We start from the raw sequence: 25361 nt of genomic DNA, 5'->3' as shown, positions 1-25361 counted from the left end.
AGTCCAATTATAGCATTGTATGCCTTGTGCTTCAGAAGTTATACCAGCCCTGGCCAAAAGTTCTTTTTTTAATTTGTTACCATCCATGCAATCAGTTATTTCCATGGTCACATACATTTTCAGTGCCTCTGCTCACACTTGCGATGACAACATTTTTACCTATTCTACTCATTCCCAGTTGCCTGTCATGGTATAGAGCTTGAATGGCACTATGTGAGATTTCAAGTCATTCCCCTTGGTTAGTTTCTTCATAGGAGACACAATCTTGAGGTTGGCAACTACACTAGATAACACAGCTGTTGCTGTGGTTTTACCAGTTTTTGGTCAGTCATCACATAAGATTCCAAAAGTTATTGTACTAAGGCCTTTCTATGAGAGGAACACAGCAAATAAAAGTGCCGAAGGGAATTAGCAGAACAAATGTAGTTTGTAGTTGGTAGCAGAGGTACTGTGAAGACTGGTAAAATGGACAGGTTTCTGGCCAGCTACCCACATTCTCCACCACTAAAGGTCCAAGGTGACACTGGAGGTAAGGCATATATAAAACACTGAGTTATTTTTCACAAAGTCACAGAAAACTCAAAATAATAACCCACTTAGTTTAAAACAAAATGGTACCCATAGCTTCTTCTCTGCAACAACTCACTTACAACTCCACTTACAACACAGCATAACCAAAGGTCCATTCCATAATACCCTTGTGGACTATATACCCTCCTCTATGACCCAGGAAATACATACCATTTACTTAAAGGAACTTAAATCACTGTCTATTCAACCCAACCCCATAATCAATGTTGACTTTAATTACCCCCCCCCCCTATAGACTGGGAAGCATACACAACTTCAAATTTGTAGGGTCAAAGATTCCTGGAGTTTGCCAGCATGAATCCACAGATCATGTAGTCTATACACCCACTAGGGGCACAACCATTCTTAACACAGTCCTCACCAGCATGGGAGAACTGGGTCTATGTTCACCCATTGAATGGGTAAACATTGAATGACATATGCCACTGACTATGTCGTTCATCGAGCTGTTCTGATTAAGATCGCATTACAGTAAGGATAGGTAAATTTGCCCTTTCCCCACTGTAATACAATCTTGGAGTTGATATATATATAATTAGTGGGAGGTGTGGAGGGCACAGTCCCCCACATAAGGAGGTTTTATGCTTGAACATAGACCAGGGAGAACCTTGTACCCCCCTGAGTGTAATGTCCTCACTGGTCAGGTCAGACCAAAAATCTAATGTCCTTACTGGTCAGGTCAGACCATAAATCTATCTCTTTTGAAATAAAAATAAAACTTGGGACACCTGGTAGCCCTGGTACTTTTAGGAATTATTCCAAGTCTGACTTCCAACTTTTAAGTGACACCTTTACAAAATTTCAAGCACCCCCCCCCCAAACACAGGGAACACCACTGCTTACAAGAGTCATTCACAAAAAACCTTGTACAATCATGTATATTGTTGGATAAAAGACAGCAGTACCTACCTGAAATAAGCACTGGACTAACTCTAAAAACAAGCCACCCTGGTGGAATTCCAACATCACTAGGTTGTATAACAAGAGGAAGAAAGCCAAGATCAAAAAAATAATGTGCAATACCCAGTAAGGTAAGAGCTCTCCCATCAAACATAATAAAAAACTCAGGAGACTAATTAAGTCTATCAAAGCAACTTTGAGGAAAAAGTAGCCTCCGGGCTAAGGACAATCAGAAGACATTCTTTATATATTTTCAAAATCTATAAGGTAATACACAACAATGCACCAAACTAATTGTAAATACAGACAACTACACTGAGCCAGCAGATATAGCAAATCTACTGACTGATAAATCCAGCTCCAATTTTACACTATTTTCCCACTGGACACCTCTCAAGAAATAGCCCCAACCACAGCTCCCCCAACTGTCACTAGGGAACAAGTCTTCAATGTGCTTTCCATAGCCAAAAACACAGCATCCATGAAACCTGATAATATCACAGGATGTCTCCTTAATAGCATAAAACTTGACCTATTGGGCACACTAGAAGCACTATTCAATTGTAGCCTCCAAGCAGGATTCATGCCAAGTGAATAGAGAACTATAACTGTTATTTCTCTGCACGAAGGCAGGCCACCCATGAACCTGGGAAATTAATGACCCATATGCCTGACTAGTCTTAAATGCAAGGCCATGGAAAGAATAATCATGGAAATGATTAACAATGACAGAGGACATTTTCAGACATTCAGTCTAACCCAGTTTAGATTTGTCAAGACCAGGTCATACCTACTCAACCTGGTGGAAGTCTTTAAGAAGGTCACCTAAGCAATGGATGAGGTTAAAATGATGCATATTTCCTACCTTAGTCTGGCCATATTTCAGGCAATAATCTACTCAGACATTGTAGAGAAGTTCAGAAAGCTATCTATAAACCCACATGTCAACTACTGAGTAGCCGTCTGGTTTACAGATAAGGCACAAGAAATCAAGATAGGTGAGTCTACCTCCAGAAAAAGGCCAGTCAATAGTTGAGTCCCTCAGGTCTCAGTGCTAGGGCTGCTACTTTTTGGTGTCTACTTCTTTGAGGTCAAGGCTAATGTCAAAGGTCACTGGCTTACCAAATTCCCAGATGATTGCAATCTAGACATAGTCATACAATCCCCCAAGAATACCTACCACACAATAATAACTGGTATCACAATCGCTTTCCAAATCTCAATGCCAAAAAAATGCATAATAGTATCTTTCAGAAAGATGACCATCCCTGGAAATGACTGCATTGATAATGCATCCCTAAGCTTTGACCCTGTGGTCAGGGATTTGGGAATGCATGTAGAAAGTGACTTGGCCTTTGACTATTATGTGTCTGCTGTGGTAAGGAAATCATTCTACATTGCACAACTTATATGCAAGGATATAGCATCTAGGTCCAAAGATGTAATTGTTCTGTTGTACTCAACCATCATCAGACCAATCACTGAGTATAATACCTACTTTGGTATGTACCTGACTAGGCATATGACAACTAGTGCATCTTCAAAAGGCTCCTTATCCTTGTACTCAGTCTCCTACAGATTATTGAGGGGCAATCTATGCCTGGCCTTCAAAGCAGACTCTGATTCAGACTTTTATGAACTTGTTGCATAACCATAAAACAAATAACATCAGGAAAAGCTAATCTAGGGACCTGGACCTTGTCTGCAACATAAATAACATATTGTTGGAGGGAAGGGTATGTGTTTCAGAGACTATCTCATTTCTGGAACAGGCTTTCCATCCCTGCGAGGCAGAGTTCCTCCCTGAACTTATTCAAGCACAACTTGGATCATTGTCTGGGCAATTATAAATTTACCACTAGTCGGCCATCTATGTCCCTATTAGAAAGAAAAAGCTTGTGAATGTTTGATCACTCATAGCCAAGTTATACCCCCTTACAAAATGAATGATATTAAAACCTGTCAAGTACAGGTGGGAAGCATGGCTAGGGTTAAAAATATCCTTTATCGTCATTAGCCTAGTAATCACCTATGATCCAATGCACCTATAAACAATAGTACAGTCTGGAATAGACTGTTTTTAAAAGTCTCAAAATGTACGCCTTAACCAAGCCCCAATACTTCTAAAAAATATATAATATATATTTATATATCTATATCTCTCTATCTATATATGATTGTGAGATATTTCATTGATATGCAAAAGCATTGAAACAAAATACATCAATGCCATCACATCAATAGCAAGAATCATTGAAAAATCAAACAATCACAAATGAAAAACAAACACTTTTCCTTTGTGACCACTTATCCCAAGCCCTGTCAATACCCACAGTCATAATTTGTCTGAGTAGTGGTACTATTAGGGAAAGGGTATTTTGTAAAGTAATGTATAGTATTAGGGTTTGGGAAGGGACAGAGTAAAGATTAGGGTTATGGTTAGTACACATGTGTAAGTATGACAGGGGTCTTTGGAGTGAATGAGCTTGAGTGGAGACAATGTATTATTATGATATGTCTTTAGTTTCTTGGTGTGAGTGGTTAAAAGTGTGCAGGGTATTTGTGTATATGTAGGATGGTTGGTGTGAGTGATTAAAAGTGTGTTGGAGTGAATGGTTAGAATAATGAATAACTAGTCAAACATGGGCAGTGTATGTGTGTGTGTGTGTGTGTGTGTGTGTGTGTGTGTGTGTGTGTGTGTGTGTGTGTGTGTGTGTGTGTGTGTGTGTATAAGTACAATGGTTGGAGTGGGTGGCCAAAAGCATGATGGATTGAAAGAGTGCAAGATGCTTTGAGTGATCAAAAGCCTAAAGTGTTGTGAGTGTGTGTGTGTGTGTGTGTGTGTGTGTGCGTGTGTGTGTGTGTGTGTGTGTGTGTGTGTGTGTGTGTGTGTGTGTGTGTGTGTGTGTGTGTGTGTGTGTGTGTACATGTGCATGCATACACTTGTGCATAAGCAGGGTAGTTGATGTAGTGAGATGATAAAAATATGCTGCAATGAATGGTCAAAGGAATGAAATTGTACAATACATTATATGTGTTAGGAGTATACTGTGCAAGTGGTGGTAGAGATGGGTTTTGTGCAGGACATCTGTTTATGTGCTTCTGTGTCCAAAGAAGCACTCTCCTCAAGGTAAGTGCTATATCTGTGTTGTTTATAAAAGTCTTTTGAGAGCAGGGGACATTAAAAGTATGTTTGCTTTAAAAGTGTGCTGTGTATTTTTGATTTGTGAACGTACATTAAGTGTATGGGAGTGTGTGTGTGTGTGTGTGTGTGTGTGTGTGTGTGTGTGTGTGTGTGTGTGTGTGTGTGTGTGTGTGTGTGTGTGTGTGTGTGTGTGTGTGTGTGTGTGTGTGTGTGTGTGTGTGTGTGTGTGTGTGTGTGTGTGTGTGTGTGTGTGTCCATGTATATTTGGTGAGCTGTGAATTTGATGAGTGGGTTCTGTCATTTTTTTTTCAATTAGTTAGCCATCAGCTACCAAGCTATTAATATCTTATACCTAATCTGTTGACTGCAACATTTCCTACAAGTCATATTACACCTGATCTATGGTATCTGCACTGGCTACTGACTGATACAAAGTGTATTTTCAAAATTCTCATTCTTACTGTTTCCTGTTCTGCCTGAATCCTACTTGTACCATGAACATTCAATCTTTTATCTAAATGAATTGCCATGGATGCTAAAAGTAATGTTGGAGGGCAGCTAACTGAATTTGGCTACCTTGGTATATGACTTAACTCCCAGTACTGTCTTATAATTCCACACTGTCGCTGTCACATATAAATTAACAGAAACACTAAAACATTCTATATAGCCATACAAGACATATTGTCACCTGAATGTGCATGATAGAGACAAATGTTGTCCTTATCTCACAGGAGGAGTACAACTTACATCTGTTCAGAACTATGAAAAGGATACACAATTGCTACAAACAACTTAAACTCATGTATGGCACTCTGTATTTCTCTTTTTCTAATAATCAGTATCGCTGCCCTATCCGACCAAAAGCCATTTGGTCACTAGTTAGTCTGCTATAACTCTTGGCTTGCTATAAAGATTTACTTTCAAAGCACTACACCCGACCCCTGGTCAAAATACAAACTCTTATAATATCTTTGAATTCCTTGTGATGGTAGGGCAATTAAGCTACTTCCCTAGTCGGATGAAACATACATCTGACTGAGGAGGCACAGCTTGACCTGTAAATAATGATTTAAAATCAATTTCCCATACAGGAATGAAACAAACCACAACACCACACATTCAAAATAAGAGCTAACTCATTTCACTTAATAACCTAAATGTATTTTCTTTGCCACAGAGAACTCAGTTAGCTAAACTCAGTCCTTCTTGGCCTAAAATGATCTTCATTGCATTTAATAATACCCCTGTAATGGCAGTATTAATTATATTTATAAATGTGGCACATATGATTGAACATAATTGTCAATGTGGCATTATTGTAAACACTGGCTACAGCTAACATCTGCACAAACTGCATCATCTAACAGTACCTGGTCACAAGAGTGCTGAAAGTATAATGAAGGCATTGTATATATCACCCAATAGATATATAACTATTAGCATGTGTTTGTGTAGGACGTATTGACTGTGATGTGACACCTGTACAATGTGCATATCAGAATTTTTGTTTTGATTGTCAGCATACTAAATTGCATCTAAGCTACTGTAAATATTATTCCTGGATGTTTAACTATCGTTCTGTACAGTACCTCCCTATAATTTCTAGTCTTGTACAGTACCTCCCTATAATTTCTAGTCTTGTATGCATAATCTACAATATCTCATTGTCTACACCCACGCCTTGGTTTAATGTTAAATACGTCATATTTTACACCTTTCTGAACTGCAGTAATTTTGAATGAACAGTTACTTATGTTTATCATAATTATATCTTAGATCTTTTTTTGTATTTGCTTATGGAGAACAACTGAAATGTTATTGCAATGCATGCTCTAGAGTTTATTTTTAAGTATTGTGTATCTCTCCTGTACTTGTTCAGAGATATTATTCAAATAGCTTGTCTGAACTAGCCTATCTAGCCAGTTAACAAATGTATTTTAAAAGTCATGACATTATTTAGAAGTGTATCTTGTGTATATTAACTTTAATAGAACCATTCAGTGGAAACCACCAGAATGTTTTTGTTTATAATCCTTTTATAAAAATGAATGCCATTAGCCACCACTTCACACAGCCAAACCAGTAACTAATTTCATACTGCAATTTGCCTCTCCATCTGACCTGTTCACAACTTTTTGTCTAACACATCAGATAAAGACCATGACAAGGTATGCAAAGGGTATGTGCAATGACCTTCCCTGCTACACATTTTCAACCCTTCAAAGGAATTAAAGAAATATATTTGGCATGCTCTGTACTTAAAATCATTGTTCATCTGGACCACTACTTCAGTAGACTCAACATAATTTATTTTAATGTCCCTACATGAAGCCGCTGTAACCCCTATTCTATTAGCTTTTTAAGTGAATTAGAATAACATTAAAAATGTCACAGATTTTTGGGCCTTTATAGATACATTATTTTTGGCTTTGTCCAAAATCCTTTAGCAAACCAATTGTGAAGCATGCAGTGCAGAAGTGTTACTGTCCCTAAAATATTTCCACTTTATCTAGTCATATGTAATATTTTCTGATACCCAAGTCATCTGTATGATTGTGTGTGTGTGTGTGTTTTTTTTTTTTGCATGGCTGAATCTGAGAATTTTAGGAAGTGGAACTCTAATCTCTAAATCTGTAGGAAGCGAATGCACCAAATAATTGGTGTTGGGGTGGGCATGGAGTCAGTCAGAGGACGTGGAATTCAATAGGGAAATAAAAAAAAAGGGGGGGGGTGAGGCAGAGTAATTAAACCCAACATACATTTTGCTGTGTTACCCTGTGTTGCAGTTAGTGACTGCTCAACAGCGCTGCAAATCATCTAATAACCGTGCGAGCATTTTGTTGAAGGTGCTTTTAGGGCCCTCATTAGTGATTAATAGTGAGACCATAGTAAGTCTATATGGGCATGTTTCCGGGAAAGTGTTGGAAGCTTTCTGTCTTAATGTTGGCAAGTATTAGAACAGCACCGCAACGCACAATTATTGCAATAAACTGCTTCATTTTATAACGCGCAGAACGAGAAATTTGCACAAAATCGGGAGGTCTTTATTTTACTTTTTAAAATGATGGTGGCTCAGACAACAGGTGGCTTGATTTTGCACAGTAAATGAAAAGGCATTGACCATATAAAGGACAACAGCCGTGGACAATCTGTTATATATATTTTTACTAGATTGAAAGGTATGGCTTGTAAAGGGCAGCTAGGTGTTGAAGCAATCTATCACTCGGAAAGCAAATACCTGAAGCCCGACATTACACTGGATGAGATTATTCTCAGTGGCTGTATACATGAGATTCGGAAACTCCTTGTCTGACGTATGTGGTGGAAATAACCACTAAGCAGCATTTCTTGCAGCTGCAATACGCGGAAAGCAACATCCAGCTGCTTGAGATGAATGGCTGGTTTCCCCCGAGTGTCAAGGTAATTGTAAACTGTGAACACCTGAAGGATCTGATCTTTGAGGAGGGCGACTCTGCTTGGAATTAAGCATCGCCCAAACCGCATCTGTTAATAATATGTGCAGCAGCAGCAGCAGCGTGACATCACTGCACACCCTGGTCCGTATCCTCGGAGAAATCATTCTCTGGTGACTGGTTGCCATGGAAATCCACCTTTATTGAAAGGCTCAAAAGCCCGGAGTCTCATCCTAGGGAAAAAAACGGACGTGGCAAGACAGTTGCAAGGAGAAGATTCAATAAGGCATCTGTTGAACCTGGAGACTGTATTAGATACACGCTTCGGGCGCTGTATAGGCTGAGCCTTACGTTTTCCACTGTTTTGCTGCTAATAAAGTGGATGGACAACGGGAGCTGTCCATGGTCTAAAGAGTGACTAGATTGTGTGAGCTGTCCATGGTCTGAAGAGTCTTACGGCGTGATTCTGATCGCTGAAGCCTAAATGCCCAGGGGTTTTGCTCATTGCAGGTACTGTACACAGTAAGTAGTAAGCGACAGCTCTGCTTGGTGGCAAGGGAGACTGCATGTAATGGTTGACTAGCCAACGTGGGGAAAGGGCTGCACTGTGCAAAAACTGCTGGCAAGACTTTGGTTGGGGCAGTTGCCTTTCAGTGCCTGTGTGTGTGTGTGTGTGTGTGTGTGTGTGTGTGTGTGTGTGTGTGTGTGTGTGTGTGTGAGAGAGAAGTTTCACACTTTCTTAAAAAAAAAAAAAACTGCAGCGTATGGGTGCTACAGGTTCGAAGTTGGGAGTGGGGTGTTCTGCTTTTGCTTTGACAACACAGCATCACTCGGAGCAGAACGTCCCAAACAACAGCTGTGGGTAATCGATGTTGGTGATAGATGTATTGCTTTCTTGTCAGGTTCACATTTTCTTCTTCGCATTCTGAATATTTTCGCTTGACCTGAGTCACTGTCACAGTATAAAGAATCCAGTCTAAAGTTGCAGTCAGTAGGTAGTACCCACACAGATAATACTGATCTGGAAGAAACGCAGGTTTTCTTGGACTCTTCCTGTCGCTCTTGTTCTCTCAATCATTCTGCCCCCCATACATTTTTACATGTTTATTTACGTATGGGCTATGTGTGAATAGAGAGAAAAAAAAACGTGCACAATGCTTTTCCTATATCCAGGGCAGAAAATATTAAGTAAAAACATGTTTAAAAGTGCTTAATTAGAAACTTAAAATGAAAAACGCAAAGTTTACTGCCAGATAAATGGAAGCCAAATACAAACATATTGGCTGCAAGGGGATTAGTGAATGAACTGATGCTATCAAATGTTGTCTGTAATTTTCCACACATCTGTCTCTTCGATTTATAGACACTAAATAAACCTCCCAAACGGCCCTTATTTTGCCTTAAACTATATTCTGTCTCCAGTGAAGTTCATTTTTATTACATAATGCGGTTGATTAAAATCCTAAAATAGTGCATGTCAATAAAACTACACACTTGGTCGTCTTCTGGATAACAAGCACGCGAACACAAATCTCATTCTGCCGCCCAGACGTTTATCCAAAACGTGTCAGATTTTCTCCTGAGCTGTGTTTTTTGTACTCATATGAGTTTGTCTCTGACTAATAAGTTTCCGAATGGAGAGTTTTGGCCCCTGGTTACTTTTTTTTACTTATTGATAAACGGAGAATTTAATTATTTTCAGGAAATCAGCATGACGTGACATGCCTATATTTTATTTAACTGTTTTTACCACGTTTTTTGTTACTGCTACAGTTGCTGTTACGGCGCCACAAACAGTATTTATTTATTTTTTTTCTAACAGTGTTTCCATCTTTTGTGCATATATATATATATATATATATATATATATATATATGTTTTAAAGATTTGGTACAAGTGCACTGAGGTGAAACCAATTTCTTGAGATATTAATTGCACCATGCTTACATCTTAACTATACCACATCACATTTCTCAGTTTTGCTTGACAAGGTGCATTCATTCCACATTGACCGGAGTTTGATACACATTCGGTGAAGTGCAATTGGAAAAATGTGGACTACTATTGTTTTAGACACACATACTAATACATTTAATTCAAGATATTAATTATTCCATTTATGCATTTAAATAGTATTTTGAATGGTTTCTGGTTTAAAATATTATAATCTATATACTTCTTTTATTATTTTAATTAGTGATACTGTCTAAATATATGCCTTTGTTTTTAGAATGACCTAGCAGCTTTAATTTGCTTAAGTAAGTTGCTTTGATCCATGAAAGTGAAGGCAGCGGGAATCAAATATGTGTTAAAAAGGTGCATCTTGTTAGTGGCTTGTTGCTTTAAGCTATCTATAGAGCTGCACTGTTAGGGGTACGGAGAGAGTTCTTTATTTGGAAGCAGAGGGCTAAGACCTGTGGCAAAAGGAAGTGTAGCAACCTTTTAAAAGAAGGATGTGGGAATTAAATCAAAGTAAGCCAGGTAAATGGTGAAACAATGAAATCTAGTTGTCTGAACTACAGGTGAGGGTGCACATCTAACTGGATCTGAAAAAAATCCAGCACTGGCCAGTGACTTACAGTTGGAGCCTGGTTGTAGCAGACAATGGGTGGGTAAACTGCTCATTGATTCTGATGTGAATTTCATGTGTGGGGGCATGGAGAATGCAAGTGACATAGTTTTGGAGACTAAATGTGAATGTACTGTACAAGCAATACATTTTGATCAGATGGAATGGCAGACCATGGAGTTGGTGGTCATTGATACTTTTTGAAGGTATTTGTAAAATGATGCTAGGGTAAATAAAGTTGTGGGGTCCACAGTGCAAATGTTTCCTCCAGGAACAACAGCTTCTCATAACGTTTCCTGTAAATTGGAGTGCATTGCTACTGTATGGGTAACTTTGGGTGCTCATTCATATCTTAATATGTGTTTTTCAGGTTTTAGATAGGTGATCAGTCTGTCAGAGTCATCATTTGCATCTCATGTTATCGAATGTTGATCAATTCATACATTTGCAATTTTGCAAGAGTTGGTCACAGTTGATGACCTGACTGAAATCACTGTTGCAGTATTCCTGACAAATGTGTTATCACTGTTGAAATCTGGCCAGGGTACCAAAGCTTTACTTTCCCCTAGGCTGTAAGTCCAATGCATTACTTCAGCTCATATGCATTGGGGTATATAGACAGCTGTAAAAGCATGGATTCCCAGACTATCTTGGCATTTGGCTATATCTGATATCCTTCGACTACTGTCATTTTGACTTAGGCTAAGCTCTGATTCTTGTTGTTCTTGATAATAGTGAGCATTGTCACTAGCAAGTATGTTAATAGTGAGCATTGTCACTAGCAAGTATGTTATCAAGTCACACAACCACACCGGCACACAGATTATATATTACTGAATGGTTGCAGTTTGGTATTCATAAACATATTATTAAACATAATATTAAACATATCATTACATTCCATTTCTGACCTTTTGTTATGATATTATGAGGAGCACAGTATGACATCATTTTCCACAAACTAAGAGATACAGCTGTATTAAATGCAGCAATGAGCAAATTATAAAGACAGTCATTGCTCACTAAAAATTACCTGAAATAGCTGCTTCTCTGTCTCTAATGAAGCAACAGTTATCCTTTAAATGTTATAGTTACATAAAACAGATGCTTCCTCCCCCAAATATACACACTCTCATATGAGATGCTTCTTCTAATCTTAGAGAATTAGCACAGCTATGCAGTTTACCCTATTCTCTTTTATGCTTTGGAGCTGAACACCGCAATATTGTATGCTATAAGTGTTGATATACTTTTAAAAGTCTGTACTTACAGTGTTACTCCTTTTCAGCCTTATGGGTTTTAGTTATACCCCAGCACTGTTCACTTATTTCTAAAATTACAACTGAAGAAAACGAGGAAGAAGAATTCAATATAACATGAATGGCTGAATTACTTAGGTAGTAGTTCTGAACTTTATACAGGATTGGGAGGGTGGCCTAATGGTTAAGGTGTTTGCCTTAAAAGCGCAAGCTGCAGGGTATGAGTCTCACAAGGGATAATTGGCTAGGCTTAAAATAGCCCACAAGCGCAGTTAGCCAAGTACTAATCTATGAAATTATGAAAAAAGTATCTGACACTGAAATGAGTTAAGGTTGGATTTAATGTACAATATGATTGCTTTATTGTCTTGCCTAAAATAGAAGCAGATAAAATAGCTAAAAATATTCAAGCATTTCGTGACATGAAAAAAAAAAATCTAAAAAATGTGTGAATACCAGACACTTTAAAAAAGGTACCCGTTTTTGCTGTGGGAGCTGAACAATTGTTCAGAATCTAAGTATTGTGCTCTGTTTATTATATTCCAATTTTGGTAATTTCATTTTTTTTGGCTAACATTTTCATAACACATTCAGAAATCTTTTAATTTAACTTAGACCTGCATCATAGTGTGGAATGCTGTCTTTATTATATTCCAGCTTCCCACAATTCTGGTATTTGACTCTTCTTTTGCTTCTGTTGGCTGTGCTTTTTATTACAAAATTGAATAAATCTCAAGTTTATATACTGAGCTAATGTAATTTTTGTTCTTCTTCAATATTTTCATATCCCATGCTCTTAGAAATGATAACTTCAGTTTAGAAAACTTTCTCTGGCAAGCTTCTCTACAAATTCCCATAACATGTCTGCCTCTTAATGCTTCAATCAAATCCACATCAAATTTTACAGTTCAGTGGAATTTATTTCATATCATCACATGCTGTATTATAGTTTAATTCTTCTTTTAGTTGCAGTTTCTAAAGCAAAATCTTTTTCATTTCGGTTCAAAATGCCCATTCAACATTTCAACATTTTGCTTGTAACATTTATGTTTTGATTTTAGTGGCTGAACCATATTTAAAATAACCCATATGCAGAAACATCAATTGTACACACTGATATTACCGAGTGATTATATTCAGAAATGTCACCTGTAACTAAAATCTATTTATTTCTGTCAGTATACACTGACCAAGGACTCCATGGGTGTCTTACAATTGTTATTTATTCTCAATGGAGTCATTATTTATTTGTTTATTTTTTCTAGGTGTGTTTTGCCTTTCCAGCTGTTACTTCTGTCAGTCTTGGGCTCATTTATTAATTTCTTAACACTGATGTCATAGTCACTGACTCAAATGAAAGTCAACAAGATGGAGATGTCATCCAGGCAAGACCATCAGCCTTCCCAACAGTTACCTGCCACACCTAATTGCTTGATAAATTCTCCTCACTATGCACCCCAGTTGAAAGCTTGAGGGTATGTAGGAGACAGCTAGCATCACCACTGATCAATCGAGCCCACCTAGTGTATTACATTTCCTTGGCCACTGCCATTGCTATGATTTCCATGACCAGCTTGCAGTAAAGCCATAATCTGTACAGTTAACAGGGTTTCCTTCCTGTATAACCCTAACCCCACCCTTTGTGGCTGATATGGGGCATCAGCATCACTAAAGGCCTACTGTGTTCTCCAGTAGTATGTTCAAGCTTCTGCCCACATGGCACCTTAAGGGTTACTATCACCAGCTTTGTAAATCGAGTTCACATCTTCCCTCTGTGCTGCTGTGCTCTGCCTCCATTTGCCAGAATCACCACTCCCTCCCCTGGGATATCCTAAAGTTGCTGCTGTTCCTCTCCTTCTCCAGCACAGCATATCTTGTTTTGAAGATGTTACCTGAGCTCAGGTCATCTTGATGATAAAGTTTAATTCTTCTGTGCTATGAGTTAGGCCCAATGGGTTATTCTTGATCCAGTGCGAATACTTTTCTTTTTGTTTATTTATTTTGTTTGTTTGTCAACTGGGTAAATTAACTGATTTGACTGTCTAAATGAACCGGTCTGAAGACCATTTGCAGCATAATCCGGGCCATTCAGGCAGTACAACAAAACACAAAATTTAATAATTTAATATTTTAACACACAGATGTATTAATGCAGACTAACAGTTCTTATTGTCTTTCAAGCAATACAGTGAGAACAACATTTACATATGTTAATGCATAATAAGTCTTGTAGTCACAGTGTTTAGCACAGTTTACAAAGATTAATAGCTGATATAACTTGTAATCACTGTGCAGTAGGAACTCTAGCTGGCTTCTTAGATTCACAACTGACTATTTTGTTATTGATGTTGAGTACTTTTCTAGTGGTGCAGTAACTGTTTAAATATTTACAACTTTTATTACTGCATTTTAAGCATATTTCTTCAATGTAGTATGTTGACAAAAAACTGAGGACACCAGTCATGCTCTTTAGATGCTTGTCATTATCTGAACACTGTAGTCACTTGCAGTGATGTTATACTGTAGCCTGACTGACTCTTAACAGATGCCTGGATCTGCCATAAAGCATAATTATGAAGGTTCACCATACCATCCCCAGACTATGAACTGACCCTCAGGGTAAGGAAGCAGAAACCTATCTTCAGGTGAGGGTGCAACTGATCTGCTCTGGTGTGACATTATCCTCAGTGATTCATTCTGAATCTTTTGTATGCCTTACTTTTCTGAATCTACCCTGTAGCAGAACTGCATGCACATGACCATCCCAGGTCCTGTATTATTATTATTATCATTATTATTATTATTATTATTATTGCTTTATTCATTTCTTTCTTTCTTTCTTTGTTAATTAGCTAGGAGGGCAGGTCAAAGGACCTTTTTCAGCTACATCCCAGGCCAGAAGATGCAAAGATCATTTATATGGTGTTACAAGTTAAATAGCATAATAATCAGTCATACTTAAAATACCGAAGTGTAATTCGAACAATACCATTAAACATCATTTGACACAGACAAGACAACGTAGTATACAGAGGTGGTTGTATTTGATAGAACAAAGGAAAACATTACCTTTTGTCTCTAATGCACTCACTTTTGCAATAAGAAGTGAGATATCCCCATCCCCACAAATTTGGACTTAACATTTAACTAAGCTCAGTTCACTTATATCACATGTAAACAAACTTGTTCATCTAACGCTAGGTCATTGACTCTTATTTTTCTTTATAAAAATATCAAGAATACTTGTTATTACAGTATTATTAAAGATAAGATGTTTATTGAATTAATGTATTCAGGTATCTGTTAGAAGCAAAAGCTTCAAATTTCCTGGTCTATGAACACCAAAAGCCTTACTTCCTTGGAGTAAGGAATGTTGGGAGATGGTAAGGGTAAATTAAACTGATTCTAGGGAACGAAGTGTTTCGGGTATAGTTCTAAACTTAAAATTCTAACAGATGGGTCCATGGCTAACATGTAAAACTTGCCTTACCCCACATGTGTTGCTAAATGCCCCCCCCCATTTAATTGGTGAACAGTTATACTGGAGTTTAATGCTATTCAAATTAATTTAGCTATTTTTAATGAAGTTTGCAGTATTTTTGTGTATGAATATGAATTTATATAATTCATAGATATAATGAATAAAATGCATGTCAGTGCTAGAAGCAAAACATGCTTGTTGAGGGTAGTTCTTACTTTCTTTGCTAGGATATGTGACTATGATAATAGCTTTCACTACAATACTAGTGCTTTTCCTGCTGTTTAATAGCACTTCTGAGTTGTAAGCCATGTTATTGCAGTACATTACTTTATTTTCAGATTAGAAGGTCCTAGTTTAATGGAAAACAATCACTTGTTGCCTGACAAAACATTTAGTTATTATGCAACATAGCTATTATATTTAGGCTAAACGTGTTCCAGTGAATCAGTTATTTAATTTAGTCTTTATTTAGCTTCACCTTTTTAAAAAGCATTACACTGTATGATAACTGAGGCCAAAGATGAATAAACATGGGTAGTGTGCTGAGGACCTCACATTTGTAAGGCACTAAATTAACAAGTTGATGAAACAGTTAAGGACACGGTCATGTGAAACGGCTAAAGACCTCTAAATGTCAATGATTTTCATAGAGGATGGGCCTGTATGATGCAGGTTTTTGATGTTCATATTTAATTGTGGTCATTGGTAACTGACTGTACCCATTTAAGGATGTTCCACTGCTTTTGTCCAATAGAGCTTGATGAGTACATGAGAGCACGATGACAAAGTATCTTGAAATAAATTGTGTGCCTTTCCTGAAATTATAATCAACCACTAACTCTTGTCTTGAAAATACACAGCCTAAATGGAGCTTTGAAGCCTGGCTCTTACTTTTTAACTTAGTATACAAAGTTTAGTAGATGTGAACGCTCTAATACCTTGCTGATACTTGAATTTTCAAGAACATTAAACAGGCAGAAACACATTAGAATCTAGTACTTTGTGTTTTTTCATATTCTTTGGTATAAATATAGCTTAAAAAATACAGCTTCGGTAACAAGTATATGGAGACCAGCAGACAGTAAAAATATAGTTATATAAGAATTCAAAACGTAATATTTACAGAATATGAGGGAAGGAAATGCATTATCTTGTAGCTTGCTGAAGAATGGTAAATTATATATATTTTCATTTTAAAGTACTGTGTGATTTTCTTGGCTTCATAAACATTCATTTTATGTTCATGTAACAGTATTGTGCAAGAAATATTAGTTGATGTGTGTGCTGAATTTGCAGTTCACCACAATGCACTCTGATTCACTTCAGCTTTATTTCTTCTTCTTCAGACAGTGAACAGAAAAGCTACAGAGACTGTAAACTGAATCAGTGGTCTCTGAAGGTACAGCATTTGTTATTATGTTTCTGGGGTCATCAAACATCAAGGAACCACAAGCATTACTCACAGATGAGTAACCTTTTACAGCCCAGCGATGGATCTACACAGCTGGTATTCTGTGATGGAATCCATTTCTTCTGGGCGAATAGAAACATTGTACAATTTTCTTTCATACACAGGACATACATCATACAATGCTTTAAATATAACCTCAAATGACTGGCTATATCACTTCTTTTCATTTCCAAATGCTCTGTTCATCTTTACAAGTAACTTTTTTTCCTTATCTAGATTTCTTCATGGAAGCTGCTTCCCATAGGTTCATAGTTCATGGTTAAGTGGGCCATGTGACCATTGAGAAGCTTAGCCTTATTCCCAATTACCCCAGAGTGCTGTCCTGTAAAGTGACTTGCTCAGAGTCACACAGTTGGCAAATGGAGGCTAAGAGAATCAAACCCTGGACTACAATAAGCTGCTGCTGCCACTTTTTCAGTATTCCAGAGTGGGATATTTTTGGTAGAAATATGAAATTTTGCAGAACAACCATGTCAACTGCAAAGGACTGGGTTTCACTTTTTGAGACTCACAGTTGTAGAATTTGTTTTCATTGCTCATGTCATAGTTAGGTGTATCAGAAACATAATCATAGTTTATGGAACAGCTACAAGAATATTATAAAATATTTCTTGTCTAAAACGTGCAGAACATTTTCAAATTTCTTTTTTTTCCTCAGGACACAAATGCCCAAATAGGAACAAAAAACGTTGGAACTTCCGGATAGACAGTAAGGTTCACTTTCCTTCCTGAACCACAGATTGCTCCCAAGCTACTCCCTTTAGCATTTTTCTTTATTCTTTCTGGATCTGGAGATGGCACAGGTTTCTGCAAATCATTATAATCAGCTTAATCAAGAAGATCCTTAGCCAGATGCAGAAAGTACAGAAAAAAGCTGTGGTGTATGTACAGTGAGTATCGAACAGATAGATCTGGCTTTGTACAAACATATAAATAAAACCAACAGGCTGGATTCAATCAACATAATGGAGAGCAGCTTTCCAGTACAGACAAGTATCTAAATTCAGAACCATCATGAAATCAACTTCCAAATAAAAAATATAGTATCTTTACATTCACTCACAGATTCACAGCATAACCCCCTGCATGGAGGTGGAAAGTGTTTATATTTGAAGTGATTTTGAGGGAAAAAATACCAAGGTAACATTTGATTGACTATCCCAAAGCTGAATATCAGATCCATTATGTTAAAAACATGTATTGTATGTGTAATTCTCATGATGACTTACATGCTAGAAATGGACATAGCTGAGGGTTATAGTAACAGTGTAACAGTAACAGTGTAGCATCCTTCCTAATGCCATGTGGCTAAGTCTTTGTAATATTTAATCTGACATTTAAAATACTGTTGCGAACAGTAGGCCTATCCTGTTACAAAACTGGTACAATGAAATACTTTCATGAAATCCAAATTTTAGCTGTAAAGTTAATAGCATCAGTGATATATAACACTGCCTCTTCCTCTGTAGTAGGAGCTCTTGTATAAAGTGTAGTATAAGCAAAACTGTCACTCTTTGAAAGTTACTTGTTCATATTAGTACAAATGTTACTGCTCTGCATTGTTCCAGCTAGACTTGAATTGCCATAGCTGTTTTCTATAAAATAGATGAAATTATCTATAAAAACACAAGCATTGTGATAAACCTTTACCATTTTAGCATAGTACATGGGTAGAAGCCAGCAATTCCATTAACAAATAACACATTCATAAGCCTAACCTCGGGTCTATATTAGATAATCAAACATTCAAAAGTTCGACTGTCATATGGTTGACACCATATAATCGAACATTTAAAAGTTTGAATATCTAATAAAAAAATAAACTACACAAATAACCTACCTGAACGTTTTAAGCAGGGGGGCAAGCCCCCCCTGCACCCCCATGTGGGGGGCTGCACCCCCCACTCTTTAAATATACCAACTCCGAGATCGAACTATAGTGCAAAAAAGGGAAATCTTCCCATTCCTGACTGTACGGCAATCTCCGTTAAAACATTTGAACTTTCAAAAATTCGATCATATGGTGTTGACCATATGACAGTCGAACTTTTGTAAGTTCGATTATGTAATATAGACCCCCTAACCTCAGCTGTAGCATTGAACTTAACAATAATCTAAACTAAATGTAACTCTAGTCCTAATGATAATCAAAATTATAACCTGAATGCTAACTCATCTCTAAACTTTACATTATTTGTTTATGAAAGTGCTACAGCAGCGGCATTTATAAAATGACATTTCATCAGAATGCACCATTTGAATTAAATAAATTCACCCAAAATGGTGAACAAACTGTCTGTAACCAGTTAACCTGACCCTATTTGAGTTGACCTTTAATCTTCAGAATACATTTAGATTAAAAACAGCGCAGGCGCAATTGGATCTATGCATTATGAAATATGAGCATTACTACTTGCTAAAATTTGATTATGTCTTTATTTGTAATCACCTTATACATTATACATGTCACACACAAAATAAATTTGATTTTTGTTTCTCTCAGTTTTCTCCCTTCACAAACTTTTACAGAACATTTTCTGAATATGGAAGTTCCCTTACAGAAGGCTGGCCATTTGAGAGCACATTCAATGTATATATATATGTATATATATATATATATATATATATATATATATATATATATATATGGTCAGTGGGCTGTTTTCTGGAACAGCTGAGACCTCTATGGTACCAGATACTGTAGACATCGGAAGGGATATTTTTAGAGTGTAATGGTACAGTAATAATGGGTCATCCTGATATTGCAGAAGCAGTATGTCCATAGTACTGACACAGGGCACTAGATGACCTTGTTAATGGAAAGGGAAGGGGGTAATAAATAATGAATCGAGAGATTGTCTTTATTAGTGGCAACTGGATGTCGAACTCTCCACAAATCAGACAGAGATGAATCATGATGTGAGGAAAGTGTGTGTCTGAACATGTGAGCCTGGCCTGAAGCTGGGCCAATCTATGATGTTAGAGTAGGGAGGCACTGATAGGTTAGCATTGAAAAGAAATGCATTGTTTACACTGTAATGACCACAGGCATTCCCAGTTGTTGCATATCTGGGGAAATTAATGAGTAACACAGAGAAATGGGAGATGTGCCCTGAGGCATGTGGTCAGTGGGGGGGTGACACCAATCAAAAACAAACAAACTTAAACAGTTATAAAACAGCAGCAGCACAGACAGCAAAATCTACAGTTTCAGTAAATCAAGATAACGATTAGTACATCTGCATCTACCAATCTCATACAGAGAGCTTTGCAGTACAAACACATCACTGTCAGAAATAATACATGTTAGTTGTAACATTATACAGAGAGCTTTGCAGTACAAACATAGCACTGTCAGAAATAATATATGTTAGTTGTAACTTTATACTGAACAGAAATAGCACATACACAAAGAAAAGTACAGATCGTAGAGAAAATCAAAGCTCAGCACTAGAACAGCTTGCGTATTTGCACAGAGCACTTTGCTGAAACAAATCATGCCATCAACATATAAATACCCTGGATGGTTGAGAAGGAATCAGAATAACATTTCGAGATTATATGTGTCTGTTCCTACTTACTCAGGAGCCTGAAGTAACAATGTGTTTAAAGAAATGAGTCATGTTTCATGATTAAACTCTAAGAGCCAAAAAAAAAAAACAGATAAATAAACAAATAAATGGATGGATGAAGCAAATACACAAAAAGGCTGAGGTGCTAAGGTGAGGGAGTCAAATGGCAAGTGCCAGGTGAGCTAGTAGCTGTAATAGTGATGCCCAAACTATTAGTCAAGGTAGCCATGAGCCTGGATTTAATTCCTTGGTTGACAAAATACTTAAAGAGAGAGTTAGGCTAATATTCAACTTAGAGAGTACTCATAACATTATCTATCTCCCACAGAAGAGTCATCATACAAGTAAAAACAGATTACTTTGCCACAGATTGTTGCATTCTTTTATTTATTGCTGCTTGTTTTTAGAAAGCATGCAATAAGGGAACAGGACTTTGATATAAAATGTGGATCTTTATTATAGAGTCAGCCCTATTTCCTACTGTATTAAGCAAAGAAAAGAAACATTAAAAACATTAGGATCAACTAACGATGCATTGCCATTTGTTGATTTCACTGAAAGTTTGGTCACTGACTGTGTAGAAGTACCAGTGTGAATTTATTAATGGAAATCCACATGAATTTCCCATGATACTCTGCCATGTGGCATATGTTACTTTGTATTTTGTTGTGTAAAAGATGCCCTATGGGATAGGCTAGTTTACTGTTTTTTCTTCCTTGCTATTCTAAAACACAGGAAAGTAATGAAACAGAAAATGCAGAGTTTCTTCTAGAAATAAAATAACATAGAAGGAACCATGGTATTAGTTTAAGCCTTAATTTTATACATTTTGTATTACTTTCAACCAGAAACAAGTTATTAAAACTATGCTTCACTAAATAGTACAAAACAAAAAATACTATGCAATAACATTCCATGCTATCTTTCAATTGCAATAAACTTTGAGATTCTGGCATCAGACAAAAAATGAATATTCCCTCTTTTGCGGAGAATTCAGATAAAACTGCATTTGTCAAGTTACAGCTGATTAAGTCTCCAGCGTGAAACACTGACTAACCTAATCTCACCTCTTTTTTCATTCTCGTTTGAATGGAAATACTATTGCCATCTAACTGGTGTTGACTATACACCTGATTGCACAGTCATTAGCTTAGATAGTAGAATTTATTTAATTGTTATGAAGCAATTATCTTCTCATAAGTAATATAATGGCAGAAGAAGAAACATAAGATGCCTTATTTTTTTGAATTATGGATCGTATTCATGGACAGATAACATTTTGCAATATTTAATGACTTACATTAATAAATAAATGATTTTCCAGTTGATGTAATATTGAAAATATTTAAACATGAGTTTTAATATAAAATGCTGCATGTTGAATGTGTAGAGTTATAGGAGAAACCTGGAATTAAAGTAGTGGATTGAAAAATATGGATTAAGGAACAGGAAGATGGGGGTTTACCAAGATGTGACACTTTTTATTACAATAAATGACGGAGGGCTTGTATTACACTTTAAATAAATGTAATCTGAGTCATAGAAACTTCCTGAAATATTTAGAGGTAAGGGGTATAGTGAAACCCTGAATGGAGGGAGGTGTGTGAGAGAGAGAGAGAGAGATGGAGTCAGTTGGAAGAAAGGTAATCTAAGTGTTGTACTGACAAATGAGCACAAAAGAATTATGATGGAAAATTGAACTCATGGTATGCAAAAACTGGATGGGAGAAGGAACTGTGAAAATAGAGGAATGGTTGTATAGGAGGAGGAGGGCAGATGAAAAAATCTGGTTTGCCAGACAAAGGCATTTATTAAGGCCCTACAATGCCCCATAGACCTCAAGGACATGGGACTTAAACAGGAAGGTAAATGCTGCACATGTGAGAGTGAAGGGCTGGGCATGCTACATGTTATGCATGATTGACAGGCAGTGAGATCATAAGGAAGTGTTACCATCCTGTGAATAGAGCCTGTATGTGTTTAGCCTAAACTCAGTAGATATGATCATATTTGGGAAACAGGAAGGGACAGAAGTATGAATTGCACCTCTGCAGATTTAATTACAGACTGTACTGCTTTTTCTACAGACTGGAAATGAATAATTCACCAGTGGAGAAGATGTGGGAAAAATGTTGGAACAAGTGAGTTTTGAGAGAATGAGCGTACTGGGGCAAGAAGGAAAAAGCAATATGAAGACAAATGAGAACAGTACATTAAAATGCTATTCTCAAGGATAAACGAGGTCGCTGAAAAAAGTATCACAGCCTTGAGTAGCTGTGAAAAAATCAGTAGACAGAGGATTGTTAAAGATATTGGATTTTGATTTGCAACCTGATTGCAGGGGGTAAAATTGAGGCAGTGACAACATAGTCACTTCTCAAGGTTGCTTGTAATTGTGTAAGTAATATGAAGCTGCATTTTATTTATAAAGTTTATAGCTGGTTTGATAAACGAAACAAACTAGCTGGAAAAACAATTTAGACCTGAAACACCAACTTGTAACCAAATGTGTCTTAGTAAACTGCAGGAGTCATCCCAAGGGAGCTTCACTTTTTCCAAAGTTCTTCTGGCAAACCTCACAATCATCCTGATGGTGAAATTGACAGAAGAGTGAGAACATTCAAATATTCACACACACACACACACACACACACACACACACACACACACACACACACACACACACACACACACACACAAAAAATGGAGCCGCACAAAATCAAACAGGAAAATAAGACATATATATATATATATATATATATATATATATATATATATATATATATATATATATACATGCACAGATGCTATACAAGCACACACACACACAAACACACACATATTCATATAAATACATATACATACATATATGCCTACATGCGCGTGCGCACACACACACACACACACACACACACACACACACACACACATATGAATATAGATAGATAGATAGATAGATAGATAGATAGATAGATAGATAGATAAATAGATAGGTGTATTACCTAGGGTCAAATGGGCACTAGGTCAATATTTGTTTGGTCAACACCATTTGGTAGACAGAAACAGATGGCTGATGTGCTCAAGACTGACAATCTCTGGGTAGGGGAATCTTTCCTTTTCCCAGGGATTGTGTGATCTAGAGTTAGTATACATAATTTGTATGGGGTGTGGGGGGTGCATGGGGCTTGCACAGCTGAAAAAACATTTGCTGTTGGTTTAGTCTGCTCTGGGGTAATCCTTGCACACTGTGAGTTGACATTCCATGCTTCGGTGGTTTCTTGTTGACATTATGGATGTTCAATGAGTCATAATGGATCCATATATATATATATATAAATATGTGTGTGTGTGTGTGTGTGTGTGTGTGTGTGTGTGTGTGTGTGTATGTATGTGTGTGTGATAGTGTCAGCGTGTGCAAGCACATGCTTATGTGCATGCAGAAACATATGGCTCCCTATAGGAAGTGCAAGAGCCATTTCTGTGAGTCTCAACACTTTGAAAATTAAACTGCAGTTCTGACAAAAAAAATGAATTTGACTGTTTCACTTCTGATAATTTTTCAGGGGATTCACTGCTGCTGCTGTGACTATTATACCCTTTATATTTTTGTGTAGTAACTGTAAGATCACTGTACCTGGGAAAAATGGGAGAAGGGGGACTGTCTTTGAGACCATAAGCTTGGAAATAGTATGTATACATTATATTTATACTTAAATTGTCGCAGTTTTTGCTGTTCTAAGGACTGCAGTTATGGTCCACTGATTTGCAATGGCCACCTAAAATCACACACACACACACATACACACACACACACACACACACACACACACACACACACACGCACACACACACACACACACACACACACACACACACACACACACACACACGCACACATGCATGAACATGCTAGAGCATATTTGAGGAAAGCTTCCCGTGAGGGCATGCAGATTCTCTTCAGAAAATAACCTAGCAAATAAATGAAACAAAACCAAAACCGTGACACAACAATGTTAACTACTGCACGAATGAACTGTTGTGTATATTTTCTTTAAGAAGGCATTCTGAATGAGTAACATATTTAAATATTTACACATTCTTCTGACTATGAGTGACTTGACTTTGAAGCAGATCAAAATGAGACTTGCTGTAGTTGTGTGGGTGGTATGTAGAATGCCTGTATGAGCTAATGATTGATATTTGCAGTATAGACTTTCACAAATCATTTCAGCCTGTTAAAATGGTACCTACCTTTTCTTGCTTTCTAGTGATGATATGGTTTTAATGCCTGCTGTAATTTTATAAAAAGAGCATAATAATAATAAAAACTGAAGCCCCTGGCAAGAATCCTGTAATTACTTATTATATGATCCCAATACTGTTACCCTTTCTCTTTAAGATACACTCCTGGAGTGAGTTATAAGTAACACATTGATAATAATTACTGTTTTTTTTTAACCTGAGCTCTACTTACCTTACAGTACTGATTTTTATGCAGATTATTTCAACAATAATTTATGGGGTAGGGGCAACTTCAGGCATGATATATATGTAAATGCGATTTTGTCTTTCAAAGGGTTTTAGAGGCTAGGTGGTCATCATTTAATTATAAAAATACAGCTGACATTTATGAGATATTGAGGTTATTTTCTTTCTTTGGCAATATTTTTAATACTTTTATTAAAAGCATCACCAACAAATGAGAAATCTGTTTTATGCTGTTTGAAGAACAAAAAAACAATATGGAAATACTGGTATTGTATTGCTTTTTTGCAAAGCAGGAATTAGTTGTTATTTTACTAATTTTCCTTGTCCACTGTTATGATTAAGTATTATTTCTACTGGGACTCTGATACTGTTTTATACTCTGGAGCTGCATGTTCTTCTTGCTGTGTATCAGACTGGGTTGACACAATCACTTACTTCAAATTGCTGGTTCTTTTCATTTATTTTTAGT

The 25361-nt window shown here is 37.0% G+C and overlaps 1 protein-coding gene across 2 annotated transcripts in view; it reads left to right on the top strand.

The window, feature by feature from the left end:
- Nucleotides 1-25361, top strand: part of FAM131A (family with sequence similarity 131 member A) — a 755511-nt gene that overhangs the window by 591131 nt on the left and 139019 nt on the right. Inside the window, exon 1 of one of the 2 annotated variants that reach the window (XM_044070409.1) lies at nucleotides 7512-8562. The exons of the other annotated variant lie outside the window; for it this stretch is intronic. The gene's annotated coding sequence lies outside the window, so the exon portion shown is untranslated. Of the gene's footprint in view, nucleotides 1-7511; nucleotides 8563-25361 lie in introns of those variants that run through there. 2 annotated transcript variants of the gene reach the window in all.

Source organism: Protopterus annectens, chromosome 4.part1 (assembly GCF_019279795.1).
Source record: "Protopterus annectens isolate FY-2018-M chromosome 4.part1, PAN1.0, whole genome shotgun sequence".
NCBI classification, from domain to species: domain Eukaryota; kingdom Metazoa; phylum Chordata; order Ceratodontiformes; family Protopteridae; genus Protopterus; species Protopterus annectens.
The sequence above is the reverse complement of the archived record's forward strand: the minus strand, read 5'-3'. Positions and strand labels throughout refer to the sequence as shown.